Source organism: Drosophila gunungcola (genome assembly GCF_025200985.1).
Source record: "Drosophila gunungcola strain Sukarami chromosome 3L unlocalized genomic scaffold, Dgunungcola_SK_2 000014F, whole genome shotgun sequence".
Lineage (NCBI taxonomy): Eukaryota > Metazoa > Arthropoda > Insecta > Diptera > Drosophilidae > Drosophila > Drosophila gunungcola.
In genome coordinates this window covers 1226947-1243449 of record NW_026453182.1, presented here as the reverse complement: position 1 = coordinate 1243449, position 16503 = coordinate 1226947, and the positions used below count along the sequence as shown (strand labels likewise).

Below are 16503 nucleotides of genomic sequence, written 5' to 3'. Positions count from 1 at the left end.
TTATGAATAGAGAATTAATTACGTTGCTGGCCACTGGGTTTGGGCCTCAGTCTGCAGTAATGGTCTTTGCTTCAATCCAAATCCCAGGACCCCCAGTTGCGGTTTTCTGAATCCATGAAGCTCCAACGAAGTGATTTTTTTTTTTTCGGTTGGCCTCCCTATTTCGTTTTCCGTCCGTCGTTTAATTGAAAAGCAATTAATTTTTTGGCCTGCATTAGGATGCCTTCCACCCAGCTTGTTTCCCAGTGGGCCCTGAATTATTGACAAAAGTTAAGTGAGCAGCTGCACGGACCGAAATCATAACCAGACATGGAGGTAAATTGAAAGGCAGCATCGAGTGGGGCCCACTCGGTTGATGGTCTCTGGAGAAATTTGAAAATCCTAGCCACAAACGTCTGACTGACTGTCAATGGGAGGCCACCACTTGCTCTGCCCCTTTGGAGCCGAGATTACATTGCGGCAAAGGGATCTTAGACCAAAGACCAAGTCAAAGGCAATGGTAATGCCAATGGCAACCGCTGCTGGCCTTGAGAATGGCAATCGTTTTACGGTCGTGTTGTGGTCTGAGTTCCCAGTTTCCTCAGTTTCCCTGGACTCGATGTTATTCTGGTTTGTGATGTAGAATAGTAGGGAAGTAGGGATCGAGGCCCCCATCGCTCAGATGGGCCGTAAAAATGTCACCTGTGACTTGCGACTGTGAGAAATCAAATAAATTCAAGCAGCTGGCCGCCGCTACCCACCTCTACGCATTTCTTATCAAGCCATTTCCCTCGTAAACACACGAACATATAATGTATATTTGCGTACCCGCCCGTGCACCATCAGTCCTTTGCATAATTCATGCAAAACTTAGTTGCCAATAAAAATGGCAAGCGGTATAAAAAAGCACACAAAACATGTACTTGTGAGAGGAACAAGCATGTTTACCACCCAACGTTTCGACTGATTAATACTCTAAAATATACATTTTACTTATTTACTGCACACAAAATTATTTAAAGCGTAAGGATTTATTATTTTTAAAAGTAATTCTTTATGAAATTAAATACTCCGAAAACTAAATTTAACCTGATATTATTATGTAATTAAATGAAAAAAAGACAAGAATTATTGATCGCAATCAAAAATGCTCCAGTTTTCAGCTCAAAAAGTTATAAAATAAATATTTTGTTAGTCTGAATATAGCCACTTTTTAAATAACAAGCTTTTCCCAGCATAAAGTCAATGTTTGGCTTTTTTGCCCTGTTACTGAAAACATGTAAATATTTTCATCCGAATGTGCATATTGCCTTAAGAAAAAACGAGTGATTGCAAAATACCAAGACAAATTTCAGAGTTGGTACAAGTTAAGCAAAACTTCATTGAAATACAAAAGTACGAGTTATATTTTTAAACAATTAAACATTTTCAATGTTTAATAAATCCGTTTTACCTAAAAACTGACAATAGTTAGGCATTCAAATTGACTTACAAATGGTAAACATACCTTGTTCCAGCTTGCCTTTTGACCTCCAAATGCGGCCATTTGTCACCACTTCCTACCTCTAAGGTCGATTTAAATGCAAATTGAAAGGAAAGCGAACGCATCTTAATCGAGTGACGACAGCCAAGCGACCATCTCAGCAATTTTCGCCTCGGTTGCGAGATTTCGGCGACCTGAAATTGCCTTGAAGAGCAGTTTCACTGGCCATCAGCGAGCGTTGGCGCGGTCTGATATGCAAATTGAAATGCGTTTTCCTGTTACCCCGCTCTCCCTCCCCCTCTTTTTTGAGACATCTTTGGATTCTGGGTATTCACCCAACAAACTGCTTGAGGCTTTTGGAATCCTTGACATGTACACGCATATCACGTATACGCAGTGGGTGTCTCGAAAGGCAGAAGGTTTTGTGATTGAGCGGATTAAGTTGGATAAGCTTAATGTTTGTTAAGCTGCAAACGAGTTGCATGAGAAATCAAAGTTCCACTAATGAGTGAAGCAAAACCATCAATCATCTGAGAACTAGTTATCACTTATTCAGGCCTCGACCCCAGACAATAATGATTAACATTACGTATACGCCGGGCAAACTTGACCAATTCCCACCTGAATAGCATGTTCATTAGTATTCGGCCCTAGTTGGGGCAAAGCAATCAATGCATTTGTTTATCGAGTCGTCAATTGATGAATGACTGGATGACTGGCATCCATGTCAGAGGGGATCAATTAGAATCAATCGAATGTTGTTCGGACTGTGCTCAGCTTGTTCTTCCTTCTCGAGGGCCCATTAAAATTAAAGGGAAATTTGCATTTTTAATTAAGGAACAGTCACGGCCAAGCCATTTGATTTGGCCATAAAATGTAAACTGAGTACGTGCCTCCCTTCCCTTCCCCTCCCCTCCCCGCACCGCTTTCGTTTTCTTTTAAATGCAATTGGGTTTTCCTTAATGTTATCTCCTTTACCCGCATCACTCTTTTCGCTTTTGGTTTCTTTTTAGCATTTTATTGTTGCTTTTTTTGCTAACTTATTTGTTTTGTCGCAAAACAAAATAAAAGTTGAATGCTTTTTTCGGGACTCCGGCCTCCGGCCCGGTCTTTTGGCAGCGGAACAAAACTTTTCTTTGTGGGAGCCAAGAAAGAAGGCCGCAAGAAAAGTTGACTGGAATTCAATTTGTTCGGATCGTAATGAATATACTCGGGGATGATATACTTTGGCTTGCCCCAACAAACATGTCAAACTTATTAACAAATACATTTTTGTGTTCCTTCGCCCAAAGACTCACCTCCCACTTCCACTTCCACTCGCACTCCCACTCCAGCTGCTTTTGGCAAATTGATTTAATTTCAAGTTGGTTTGCAGTCAGTTAAACATTAACTCTCACTCCGGCCGTTAAATATTATTGTTGGGTCGGGGCCACAGGCAAAAAGTTTTTGGCCCGGCTAAGCACGGGAAAACAGGTACAAGCAAGTGTATAAATAAAAACCGAAAACTGGCGACCGCCGACGTGTCAACACGGCGTACGGGGTATGTGGATATAAATACGGGGAGGAGCGGCTCGAGACACAAAAACCAAAAACCAAAACCGCAAGGATGGCGGCACTCGAGCACGTTCCGGCACTTGTTTGGTCTCCTCTACACTCCCTCACTCTCACTTTCGCTATCAGTTGTTCTTCACCGCACAATGAAAATATTTCAGCCTTCCGTCGAAGACAGTATTTCCTCTGTTTGAAAATCTCTTCAGGGATTTTCCTCCGGTTTTCTGCCGATTTGCACGTCCGCCGTCGACGAAGAATCACAGGCAACTGAACGGTCCAACTTCGGGCGGCTGAGCGGCCGACCAACAGGTTAGCCGCTGATAAGAGCTCGTGCCCAGCCGAGGGACTTGAGTGCTTTTGCTCGCTGCGTATACGTAATGTGCCGAAGCCGATGCACATCGCGTATACGCAGCGTTTCGCTCACTCAATTGCAGGGGAGTTGAGTGTCCCAGCCAGAATTGAGTGAGTCTCACCATGTCTGTCAATTATATGCGAGGCAGGGAGATGAGCGAAAATAACTTTTTGCCTTTAAATGAGCCGTAAACTGAGGAATTTGGTAAAGTGAACTTCATAAATCCATGGCAAAAAAAATTGTGATGCCATGTTAAAGTTTTAAAAGTCTAAAGTTTTTGCGCAACCCTTTATGACCGGTAAAGTGTCCTTGGGTAACATTTTTTACTTATTCGAGGTAGATTATGAAGAATAAAGAATAACATATTTAACTTTAAAGAAGCATTATATGTACTGTGGATATGGTAAGCAAAGCTGAGTTAAATATTTATCATATTATAGCTTTAAATAAAAACGTTATAAAAATTAATATGTGTGACAAATAATAATTGAATACCAAATATGTAACCAATTTATTTTAATAGGTGTTTCACATCCGCAGACAATTAGCTAATCAGGCTTTAAGTTTTTTACTCTGCCACTCAACCAGATGGACCATAAATTTATCTCATCCAATCATCGCCTGCTTACCTTTCTTTACGTCCTCATATATGTCTAACTTAGGTTTGCCGCCTCATTCCGTCACTTTTCGCAATTAAATACCCTGTAATTGCAAGAATACAAAAGTAATCATGGCAAGTTACCTGTACTTTTAAGTTGCAAGTATTTGCAAGTAAAAAATATAAATACAAGATCAACTTCTTCTTGCAAAGCGCTGTTTTGTCAGCTTTCTTTAGAAGTACTCCGATAACAATTTCAAACACTTGGGATCTATTCTTTTCCTGGAGAAAAACACCTTTTTAATGGGTATACACCAGTCCAAAGCCCAACTCGCATGTTCTTATTTGTTTTGTTATCTGTCGCCAGGAAGTTCCACAGGAAATCACGAGCAGTCAAGGACATGCTGAGAGGGCTACAGGGATGTGACAACTGATGCAGCTGCGATTTATTTATTAAAGCCAAGTCGACAAACAGTTTCCACTTTGGGCGAGACTCCTTCAGAGCCACTGGATTCCCTTCCTTTTTACATAGTCCCACCGCTTTTCGGAATTACGCTTCATATTTTTTAAGCACCCCGCCTGACACATTTATGCTCTGGAAAAAAGTGAAGTGAATAGTGGCCGCCTTCGCAGAATCTTACCTGTTTTCTCCGCTCCACTTTCTCGCCCCTTTAGCCGATTACCATAAACAATGGCAACTTTATACCTGAGACGGCTCATCCTTATTTTCAGCCTGGGCCTCATCCTCTTAGTGGAAATTTGTGTAACATATTCAAGCGTTGCTTTCATGAATTTTTATTTACTTAGCAGGCATATTCACCTAAACGCACACCATGTACATATAAGCAGGGCAGGCAAACGCTCCGGTGACATTGTAAAGTAAATCCGTGTTGCGCATACGCCCCATATGCTAGGCGGCATTCTGAAGAAAAAATGACTACGCCTGACGAATCACAGCCTTATTTCGGAAGAGTATGTGCTGCTTTATAGGCTATTCACTCTTAAGACCAAGATCTCCGCAAAATACTCAATTAAAATATAATTAAAATTAAAAAAAAATGCAATGCAACCATTTTGAGATACATTTAAAAAAAAACTGACGTGGCGAGATTTAGATTCAGCACACCGAATTGTATTGGAGAAGTGTACGTTCACTAATGAAAATTGTTGGTGTAACAATATTAAATATTATTAATAAAAAATCAATCTTTGTAAGCCCTAAGTTGCTCATAGTCACAGCAAACAAGATGGCAAATTCCATTTTGCTTTATTTTGCCATCTGCCTAAAATTCTTACCGTTTTTCTCTCTCAGCTGCTCAGTTGTCGCTGACCTTTGCTGTGATTCTATATTTATAAATATATTTATATACATATGCTCTTATGTATATACATCATTTTCTCATCTGTTGAACTTATTTTTAGCATTTAATTTAAAAGTTCGGTCCATTTTTTCATAAAATGTCTTTGATGCCTCAAAGTCTAGAAGGGAGCATTACTTAAAAATTACATAACATGTCTTGGAAATCAGCAGATATATATATATATATGTATTTGCTCAATTATTCGTAGTGCTCAGAGGGTTAATTTAACTCATATTTTGTTAAGGGAAATATCTTTTGTATGCCTCAAACGTTACTTCACTTAAGCACGTTAAATTGAAGACCCTGTGTAATGTAAGGGGCAAATGAAAATTGGGTCTAATTAAAGTTAATTAATTCAGCTTACACATATAAATGTTTAAAAAGTTTAAAGATAATTAACTTGAATTGCAAAAAACGGAACAAATATCTCATCTCAATTTGCAATCAGGCATTCTGCAGATGTTTTCTAGTTTGTCCATCCAAGTCAAATAAAAATGTTGGTTCAACAAATTTCTTGCTTTTACTTCTTTGGCAAAAAGATTAATGACTCTTTTCGACACTTACTTTTGTCAATTCAAATGAAAAGCAAGTTTTTAGCTGTGATTTATTTTATTAGATGAAAAACTTTTATGTTTAATTTTTAAACGAGCCTTTTCATTCATATATAATATAATGGCCAAGTTATCATGGTTCGATGGACTCCATTTATGACAAGGGTGAACTATGCGAGGTTCAAGGAAAATGGCACCAAAGCACAAGGGTAAGCTTTTAATATTAAGAAAAATAATTTAAAGGAGTAGAAAGCATTTTAATAACAATATTAAGGACTGAGAAGCCACAAAATTTCGACATCCACAATATAGGAGGGGGAAAAACCACTACAATTGTAAGACCCTCGACAGGATTTCGCTCGGCACGACCAATACTTGGCACTTATATTGGCAACTTTTTCTATTGAAATAATATTTATAGTGGCAGCTGCTGCTGGAGGAGTTCGATACGAGACCAAATTATAGTCCAGACTACCTGAGTTGTGCATTCTGGAAGCAATGGGACACGGATACGTGCTCGTTGCGGGGTCCCCATCTCGCCGGCTTATTAGAGCCAACATATTGTGGAGCCATGGTTATGCTTTGCATATAAATGACCCACATGCATACATACTTCTTTACTTGGCCCACATGCGGCGTTAAAGTTACTGCCTAAGCCTATTCTCCTTCAAGCGGGACGAGTCCTTCGTGGTCCGGTCACTTTAAGAAGCCACTCCCGTCGAATTTTCTTTTCAGGGCTCATTGACTGCACGCCGACCATTCGACACTGGGAGATAAAACATATTTTTTATGTATTAAGCTATGGATATAAATCAAACCCAGATAAGGATTTTTCGAAGTATCCGTTGACGAACAACAAATAAATAAAAAAAAAAAACATAAGAAACAACACCCCATTTTATAATGCATATTTTTTCAAATAAAAAAACCTTCAATATACTTTTATCTAAGCACATTTAAAGTGAAGCCTTTAACATTTTATGCATTTTCAAAGCTTCTTATACTGTCCAAATTCTTTAGTACTTTTTTTAGGCTTAAACGAATATAATTTAAATTAATTTAAGTAAATATTCCAATACAAAACGAGTGCGTCTAATTTTGGAGAAACAGGTTGCTTGATTGATTTTAAATTAATTTCGTGCAGTGTGCATTGCGAGGAGACCGAAAGACACCAGATTTGAATCCCTTCGCTTTATGGGCTTTCTCATTCTTATACTTTTTGGCCAGACCCAGCTGCATTCTGTCTTCATAAAAGTCGCTTTGTGGACCAATGTGAAATTTACATAAATTCGCCTCGGTTTCTGGACAAGTTTTCATCCTTTGCTGTTTTTCTCCCGTTCGGCAATCAATAAACGCACATAAATTTCCCTCTATCCGTTTGCAGTTCTTCTTCCATTATTTTGGCATCTTTCGTGTCTGCGTTTTCTTTTTTTGTGGGCCAAAAGTTCTTATCGCCGACTTAGCTGGCCGCCCTTCGTTGAAGTTGTCAATGGGAAACTCTGGTAGGGGGTCATAATTTATTTCCCATAAAACATGAAATGAAACATTTCGGCTCGTAAATTATGAAAGAGAAACACGTTGAGGCATCAAAGTCAATGCTGGTGAACCCACGTCGAGGTAGAGAATCGAGAATAATTGGCATGTAGTAAACCAGTTGAAAGGTTTCGACTGTTTGACATTTGTGAATCCTTATTTTAAAGCCACTGACAACTATACTTCATTAAAATGGGGTATAAATTACGTTTATGCAAATGAAAACTGCTAAATTGAACTTACAAAATCTAATATCTTATTGGCACTACTATGTATTTAACCTTAAACTTGATAGGAATTGCATCAAGTTCGTAAAATATTAAAGCGTCTGTACATTTTTGCTTTTAGATATATATAATATTTTGACTTAAATTTTAATTAAAACGATTTGTAAATTCCAGCATCAAAGATAACAGCTCATAATATATCATACATTGCCTGAATGCCTGAATGGCGATTTGAAGACAACCAAGTGATTTTCATTAGCTCGGAAGTCCCTCTCAAAAGGCTTGTTCTCTGTTGGCAAAATAATTTCTGCCCTTTAGGTCAGTTTATTGCAATTTTCTTTCTTTATTTTACGACTAAAATGGAATGGGCGGGAAAAGTGCTGCTGAAAGGGAAGTGAGCAGTAAAAAGTTCGGTTAAAGAATTTTTATTTAGGACATGCCTCAATAATTTTAAGCCGAGATCGTAAAATTGTTACGCACCAACTGATAATAGCCAGTTCCGCGGCATAATGTTTGGTCAAAATAGACGTTACTGCTAACGATTTGGGAGCTGGGTATCTGTCACATGGACTTGGACCATCAGGTATACGAGGATTTGTGGTTGCCTGATTTTTTCGGTGCGTTTCTGATGTTCGTTGCCAACATCACGCATACGCATGGTGCGACACTGATGTTGGCGCCAGGATACCCTCTGAAAATATGGTCTACATTCTGAAAGGAATAACCTGCTTGGTGAAAGGTAATGTATTGACTTAGCTTCTTTTTATTTACATTTTTGTAATACAACACAAGACTACCAGTCTAAGATCCATAAATGTTCCGAGTACTAAAATAGTTATTTCATAGCGACGGAATAATTTTTCTTCTAATAAGCTTATTAATATTGACATGAAATCACTTATATGTACCAGTTCTTTTTGTAATATTATAAATAAATAATAGACTCCTAAATTCAATTTACAAATTTTTAACTTTTAATATAATTAAAATGAATGTATATATTTCTTAAGAGCGCTAAGTAATATAAATATAAAATGGTATAAACCACATGATTTGTTGAATGATATCAAACTTCTTTATATTGCAACAAAACCAATTTTATGAAGCTTAAAATATATTTCTGTTAGAAAAGTAAACAATACAATATATAAAGTAAAGTATACAATTTTTAAATACTGTTCCACAGCTTTTGTTCGATCATTTTTCGATTTAACTATTGTATATAAGATGTCAGTCTAATTACTGTACTTTAAAGGTCATCTCGTGTTCGCTGCCTTGAGTCCGAAGAGCTTCTGGGTCTTGGCAAGTGTCATGTTTGACCATCAGCAAGAAGAACAAGGACCTGCACACACATGCGGACGCATTGCGCTTTAAAGCCAATGTAATTCGATGCTGGCTGGAATGTGGTCTACTGGCAACTGGCAAACCCATCTTTTCGCCAGAGGAGCGGCAACATCGATGACAATGACGCCAAATGGCAGGAAAGCTGCAGATGTCGCCCGTCCACAGTTGGTGCTCATATTTCCCTGATCCTGGCCAAAGGACATCCCAGTTGGTGCGTGTGTGTGTGTGCGCTGTCAGCGTGTTGTGGCATAATTTATACGCTTATTTGTTAATTTCGCACACACTCTCTAGAAGCAGTGTAGGACGCACGGCCAGATACATTACACAAACTCTTGGCTTAATTAAAAGTTAAGGCAACAAGTTTTTGTCCAGCCTCAAGGAAGTCCCAGCGACACGATAATACCCTTCTTGGTCAGTTTTAAATATCTATCTCTATATTACTCTACAGCATTGCCAAAAAATTAATTTTCGTTTTCATTTAAGAAGCATATGAACTCCAAAAACATTAAATTAATATTAAATCGAAATAATAATCTTAGGCTAAGAAATGTTGAAGCAAATTGATAAGAACATATATGTTTGATTCTTGATTTTAGGTTTTTTCATAGCATGAAAACATTTTTTAAAAATGTGTATTGCAAAGGCAGAGCTAAAAAAATATTGAACATTTTAGTAATTTGTTCAAAATAAATTAAATTTTAAATTAAATAGATTTTTATCTGTAGATGTTTAGCCAATAGTAATTATTTTAGTTAGCCAACAAAATAAGCACTAGCTACATCTGCTGGTAGATTGGTGATTGGTGGAAAACACTTTCCTGCTCATAATGCACTATGATACTAGCAATGATATTATCTATATTGAATACCCCGGTGACGGGCCAACATATGCTCCCAATGAGCTATCCGTTTACTGAGTTTTCCCTCCGCATTCGATGGCTCGGAGTACTACATTTCAATTAATCAACTCATCTCGGAACAGCCAGCTCGATGGGCATTTCGATAAGCAGCGACGCTCAAGTAGGGCACTGCGGTGGCGGATGGCTAAGCCGAGATGTTGGCGAGAGCAACAGGATAATTACTCGACCATATGCTCGAATGTCCAGCCCAGGAGCCGCAGCAACAGGAGCCAAAGGAGCAGGAGCAGGAGCAGCCCACCCAAGGCCAGTTGGGCGACTTGAGTGCTTTGGCTTTTGCTGCGATGTAATTGTAATTTAGACACCACAAGCTCAAACGAGTTAACAGTGCCGTAGGCAGGCTACTATCAGGGGGGGGTTTCGCATTCACTTTACTAGTCATGCAAAAATGAACTTAGGACACATTTTTAAATATTTAAATATCAGTAGAGAATACTTACAGGTTTTGGATCGCTTCAAATATATTTTCTTAGGGCACAAACAGGTTTTCAAATTCCGAAATATATAACATCACCAACTTTTATACAACTAATAATTAAATTCAAATACAAGAGACCTCTATATGTATTATACAAAAAATAAAGAAAATCTTAATTCTAATAAAACTGACTATGTGATATTTATAACGCAATTCAAATGTTTGTTTTTCTTTCGAGCGCGCCAATATAAATAAAAATCAAATAACCATAAAATTTGTTTAATAATATTTGACTTTTAAAAAAGAATTAAACGGATATTAACTCGTTATATTTCAAATAATTTAATTTTATAAAGCTTAAATATAGTTCCCTCCAATTATTGTTTGTTTATTCTATACGAAAGAAAATATTCAAGAAAAGGTTCGTTTTGGGTGTTAGTTTCCTTTAAAACGCCACTGCTAGGATGTATACGTGTTTGTGACTTTGTCTATTGTGCATGGGTTGCGTAATTTTTTCGCTGTCATGCGGTTAAACGTGCAAATTACGCGCCATTTTTATTCGTTGTGCCAGCCGTTGGTTGTTTTATTTCATTTTCTCACCTCATTTTTGCAGGGTTTTATCTCCATCGTGGCCACACACTCGCACACACGCAGAAAGGCACTTGGAGCCACGTGTGTGTTTAACCTAATTACAGGAGACTCGTCCTTTTCACTCAGAGCTGACTAGGACCAGGATTCTTGGGCTTGGGCCTTATTGGGTTTCCGGCTGGGTTTGGAACTCACATCAAGGTAAAGGATGTTGAAAATCTAACTCATATTTTTGGTTAGACTTTCAATATAGAAATGGAAAGTGGAAAATTGTGGGATGAACCATGCGTAATATTAAATGTTGATTAAAAATAATCGCTTTGTTAAAAATATGAATTCCCGATACTAAAGTATTAAAAAATTATAATATTTTAATAAAATTCATTTACCAAATTATTATGATAATTTTCTGATAATATTGTAATTTTTAAATGCTTTAGTATTGGGAATTGACACTTATAAATAATTTAAAAACAAAAGACCTGTATCGTAACAACATATTAAAACGCCATATTAATTTTTAGATTCTATGGAACGAAGTGAAATAAAGTTATAAAGTTGTCGTCGTCGAGATTATAGTTTATGCTAATGTTTATTTTGCCCTTAATAATAAGAAGTAATTACCTCAAAAATTCATAGGACGTATATGAAAAAATAAGTATAATTTAATGCCTTTAAAGGGCATACGAGAGTCGTTCCTTAATGACAATTACATTTATAATTTCCACGGCCCCGTAAAGGAGATGCTAGGCCACAAAGCAACGTACATGTATGTACATATATTCTGGCCTATTGTGCTGCGCTCGCGCTTGTTTTTGTTCCTGTCGAGTCATTATATTCATTTAGAAATTCAATTAGCTCCATAATTGCAGCAAGTGTTTAATGATGATAATGCGTTTACTCCGATAACGTTGGCGATTGTGATAATGATGACAGTGACTTGTGTTATCTCCCGAGAACATCTAATTAAGAGACAATTTCCTCGGGAAAAACATGATTTACATGTTAAATACCCAACATGGCCCTGGGCTTTATAAAATTGTATTTAAAATTGGTTAAACAAGCTTGCAAATACATCAGTGTTATGTATACGAAGTTTGGACCCATTTTCGAGATTTACATAGTTTGTATTTTGTAAAATTATACGCTCGCTTAGCCAAGAAAAAAATTACTTTTTGGTCTGCGCCCATCATAACTTTACCATGGACACAAAAAATGCTTAAAAATCATTTATGCAAATTCTGACATGGCCCAGAAAAACGTTTAATAGACTTCTATCAAATTTCGTAAGCAGCCTTGGTTAATTATGAATTTTACATTATAAATTTACATGACAAAGATCGTTCGGCAACATTTTTGAATGCAAAAGAGCAACGAAAAATTAATTGCTAACGGAGTGGAACATTTAGATTTAAATTGGAGTAGCATGTGTTTGCAGACGCCTCCTGTGAATCGGCTTAAATTGGACGAGGTGGGTTGTGCTCATTTTAATAGCTTTGTTTTCGCTTTGAAGCCATTTAGCGACCCATTACAAGTTTTATTGGTTGCCGGGTTGCTGTCGACAGGAGCATACAGATCCAATACGCACTCAAGCTCAGTTCTGGATTTTATTGAGCTTTTCTGCTGGTTTTGTTTGTCAAGTCAAATCAACATACCAAGCTGACAATAACAAATAAATCAAATTACAACCAATGGCGCTCTGAATAAAAGTGAAACAGAAGAAATAATGATTAAATAAATTTATTTTAATTAAGAACCATACGTTTACTAAAGAGCTTGTGATCTTTTAACCTTAAGGTTAAAATTGAATCATTCTCAACATACAAAAAAAATAGTTTTAAGTTTAGGTTTTTAAAAATAATTCTTATTTTACAAATATTTATGTTTCTTTCTTTAATCTGAAACCATTTTTTTCAGCTCCAAATAGATGAATATTGTTGGGAGGAAATTTTTGCCAGGGCAACTTTAGCTGCTCTAAACTGAAAAAAGTTGCAGTTTTATTTATTTAATTTTCGAAAACAATAATGTTATATACCAAAGTAAAGAAATCTTAAGCGTTAATAATAATAAAAACAAGAAAGGAAGCAAACTTCAACAAGCCGAAGTTCATATACCCTTGCAGCTATTGCAAGAATTAAATATTTTTGAAAACATTGAAATTATGATTTACTTGCGTATATGTTTAAAAACATTGAAGCTATGATGATTTGCAGTTCAATTATTAGATAGTTATTTTATATATTTTATTATCTCTATGGGAGCTATATGATATAGTCGTCCGATTTTGATGAAATTTAAACCGTAATTCTGAAATAATTACCCAATACTATAAGTCGAAGAACTAAGAAAAAAATTTAAAAACAGCTATGTTATAATTTTTGTTCATTTTTTTCCGATTGTTCCTATTGGAGCTACATGATATAGTCGTCCGATTTTGATGAAATTAAAACCGTAATTCTGAAATAATTAACCAATTCTATATGTCGAAGAACTAAGAAAAAAATTAAAAAACAGCTGTTATAATTTTTGTTAATTTTTTTCCGATTGTTCCTATGGGAGCTACATAATATAGTCGTCCGATTTTGATGAAATTTAAACCGTAATTCTGAAATAATTAACCATTATTATATGTCGAAGAACTAAAAAAAAAAATGAAAAACAGCAAAGTTAAAATTTTTTTAAATTTATTTTTTTGATTGTTCCTATGGGAGCTATATGCTATAGTCGTCCGATCCGGCTCGTTCAGACTTAAATACCACCTGCAATAGAAAGACAACTTTTGGGAAAGTTTCATGCAGATAGCTTTAAAACTGAGAGACTAGTTTGCGTAGAAACGGACGGACAGACGGACATACGGACAGACGGACGGACAGACGGAAATGGCTAGATCGACTCGCCTAGTGATGCTGATCAAGAATATATACTTTATAGGGTCGGAGATGTCTCTTCACTGCGTTGCAAACTTCTGACTGAAATTATAATACCCTCTGCAAGGGTATAAAAATGAGTGAAAATAAAATTTTCTTGTTTTATAAACTACTCGTCTTATTTAAAACTAGAATATGGTTTTTTTTTAACATTTTGGTCATAAATTATAATGGTAATTATAATTCCTAATAATAGTCAAAACGAATAGTTTTAATGTACCTATAATGTATTTAAACGTATCGGATCCGATATTTAGTCATCCAGCAAAAAATTAAGCAATATAAGCACCTAAAAATTTTGATCTTATGATAATATATCCGCTTCTATGGAAACATTATATAAAAGTCACATTTTTATACCCTTGCAGATGATATTATAAAATTGGTTAGAGTAATACCACTTACTGTCCTAGTCATTTTTTATATACATAAAGTCACCTCGCAAAATATTAAAAAAATACGTTGATCTTTTTTTTCGGAGAAAATTGGATTTCGTTTATTATATGACATTTTTTCTGATCCGATACAGTTCGGAAACAAATATGGTTATTTGAACACATTTAAATGGTCATACATAAAAAACACAAAACTTGTACATTATTTTCTACATTAACTTTTTGCAGCCTTGTTTTTTATGCAGTTTCACAATAAAATTAATTTTTAACACAAAAAGAAAAAATAAACAAGTGTTCGCATTGTTCAGGCTATTAGGAAAGATAGTTTAGATAAAGACAAATTAAGTCTTTTAACTATTTTTTACTGCTGCCTTCGGCCTTATCAACATTTTGCATGACTTTAGGGAATGTCGTGATTTTCCTAAATTCCAACTTCCCCACCAAATGCCGAAGTTCGAATTCAACTTTGTTAAATTGGAATAATAGGAGCCATTCAGGTTGCTAAACGAAAATATAGAAAGTTGTTGAATAAAATAAAAAAACTATGACTTTACTTACCATTGCAATTTCAATGTATACCACCAAAAATAGGTTGATTTGTCGACATACGTCCATTCGACGATTTTTTTTTTCTCAAGACTGCGCATAGCATCGCCAGCGTTTCCCGAATAGGATCCAAGAGATTTTAACATGTACTCCTCAACTTTGCTTCCGACTACAAAGTGATCATATCTGGCATATGCGGTTACATCATCAAAGTCTACTAGTTCTATATATAGCTCATGCCTTTGTATTTTTGTAATTTGATGTAGTAATTCAAAACCAAGCCAGAACTCTTTGTTTAGGTCACCAAAGCCATTTTCAAATGCCGATTTCCCATTAGCTTGATTAAATTTCAGCTTTCCATCGATGCGGCGCTGAATCACAAGCCAATCCGAACCAGCAGATGGAATATCTTCGAATAGTGCCATATAGGGTTCAAATCCAATTCTTTCAACCACCTTTATTTTGCGGTTTTTTGTATAGTTAAGCGGCAAAATTTGTTGTTTTTTTTCGGCAGATTCTGTCACTTAAAGTGTACTGAGACAGTTGATTTTCTTTTTCTTTTAGCTCAGCAGAGATAATGCTAACCTTATTTTCTAGCTCAGCTATTCGAGCTCTCAAACAATCGTCATTTTTTTTTAAATCCTCCATTTTAGAATCCTTTTCCTTTATTTTCAATTCAATTTCGGCGTTTTCGACTTTAATTTTTGATTCCAACTCGGCAATAAGTTCCTTATCTTTTCTATTAGTTATCTCGAGTGATTCCATTTTATTTTGCAACGCTTGCAGTTCATTATGATTGGATTTTGGATTAATAAAATTATTGCCCTCATCTTTTGGGCCAAAACATGTAGTTACTCCTTGAGCATTGTTTAAATTTAATGAGTTTTTAAAGTCAATTGCATTCTGCAAATCATAAATTTGACTTTTCATTTGCTTAATGCTGAATTCCTTTGTTTCAGTGATCAAGTCAATTGAGAATCGAAGTGATTTTATAACATCGTCCTTCTCCCTTATTAGAGCTTCATGAAGACTGATCTTGTCTTTCTCAGAATTTGTTAGCCTTTCCTCTAAATCTGAGATCTTTCTCTGCTCATACATTTGCACCCTTTTATTTTGATCGCTGGCTGCACACACTTCTCCCGAGTCCAAGTCGCCGTTAAACTGCAATGCGTTGAAATAATATTCATTATAAGGAGATGTAATTGAACGTGTGTTCTTTTGGCTCACAGAGTTATTGTCATCAGATGATTCCAGCGAAGACTCGCGGAAATCCTCCGTTAGATCGTTCAGCGTTGGCGTCTTCATGACTGTCGCTTATATTCCACAGTTAATTGCCTGCAGTTCTTAATTGTATTAAACATAACATATATATGTATAATGTATTGTATTTAACACAGCCTTAAGTACCTTTCCTGTTTATTAAGAGAAACTGCGTAATTTATCCGAAAAGCTAAAGTAAGATCTGGAACAAATTAAAAATGACGCCAAGCGTGGGATAAATCTAGTGTTGCAAAATCTCCGAGCTAAAAGTGCCTAATTTAAACATTAATTTTAAGTAAAGTACTAAACAGCCACGAAATACGAAAAAAAAAAACAATATAATAGTGCTACCATACAAGAAAACCGTTAAGTTCAAATATGTAAAATAAAATAAATATTTGATGGTTTAAAAAATGTTAACACGATACATTTATTAGAGATTTAGAAAAAAAATGAAAAGTAAATTATTTTCAA

At 35.9% G+C, this 16503-nt stretch overlaps 1 protein-coding gene and 1 long non-coding RNA gene across 3 annotated transcripts in view; both read right to left on the bottom strand.

The window, feature by feature from the left end:
* LOC128260025 (prolactin-releasing peptide receptor) overlaps positions 1-3262 on the bottom strand; it is a 35582-nt gene extending 32320 nt beyond the window's left edge. The window contains 1 exon segment of the mRNA XM_052992710.1: positions 2761-3262. The gene's annotated coding sequence lies outside the window, so the exon portion shown is untranslated.
* An 11116-nt stretch (positions 3263-14378) lies between these two features.
* On the bottom strand, positions 14379-16379 carry LOC128259968 (uncharacterized). Of its 2 annotated transcripts, none has more exons than XR_008268099.1 (4): positions 16177-16379; positions 15997-16104; positions 14782-15930; positions 14379-14724 (listed from the first exon to the last, which is right to left on the bottom strand). It is a non-coding gene; the product is annotated as an uncharacterized LOC128259968 (long non-coding RNA). The 2 variants fall into 2 exon arrangements; XR_008268098.1 differs by having other exon boundaries at positions 15997-16112; positions 16177-16378.
* Positions 16380-16503: the final 124 nt, after the last annotated feature.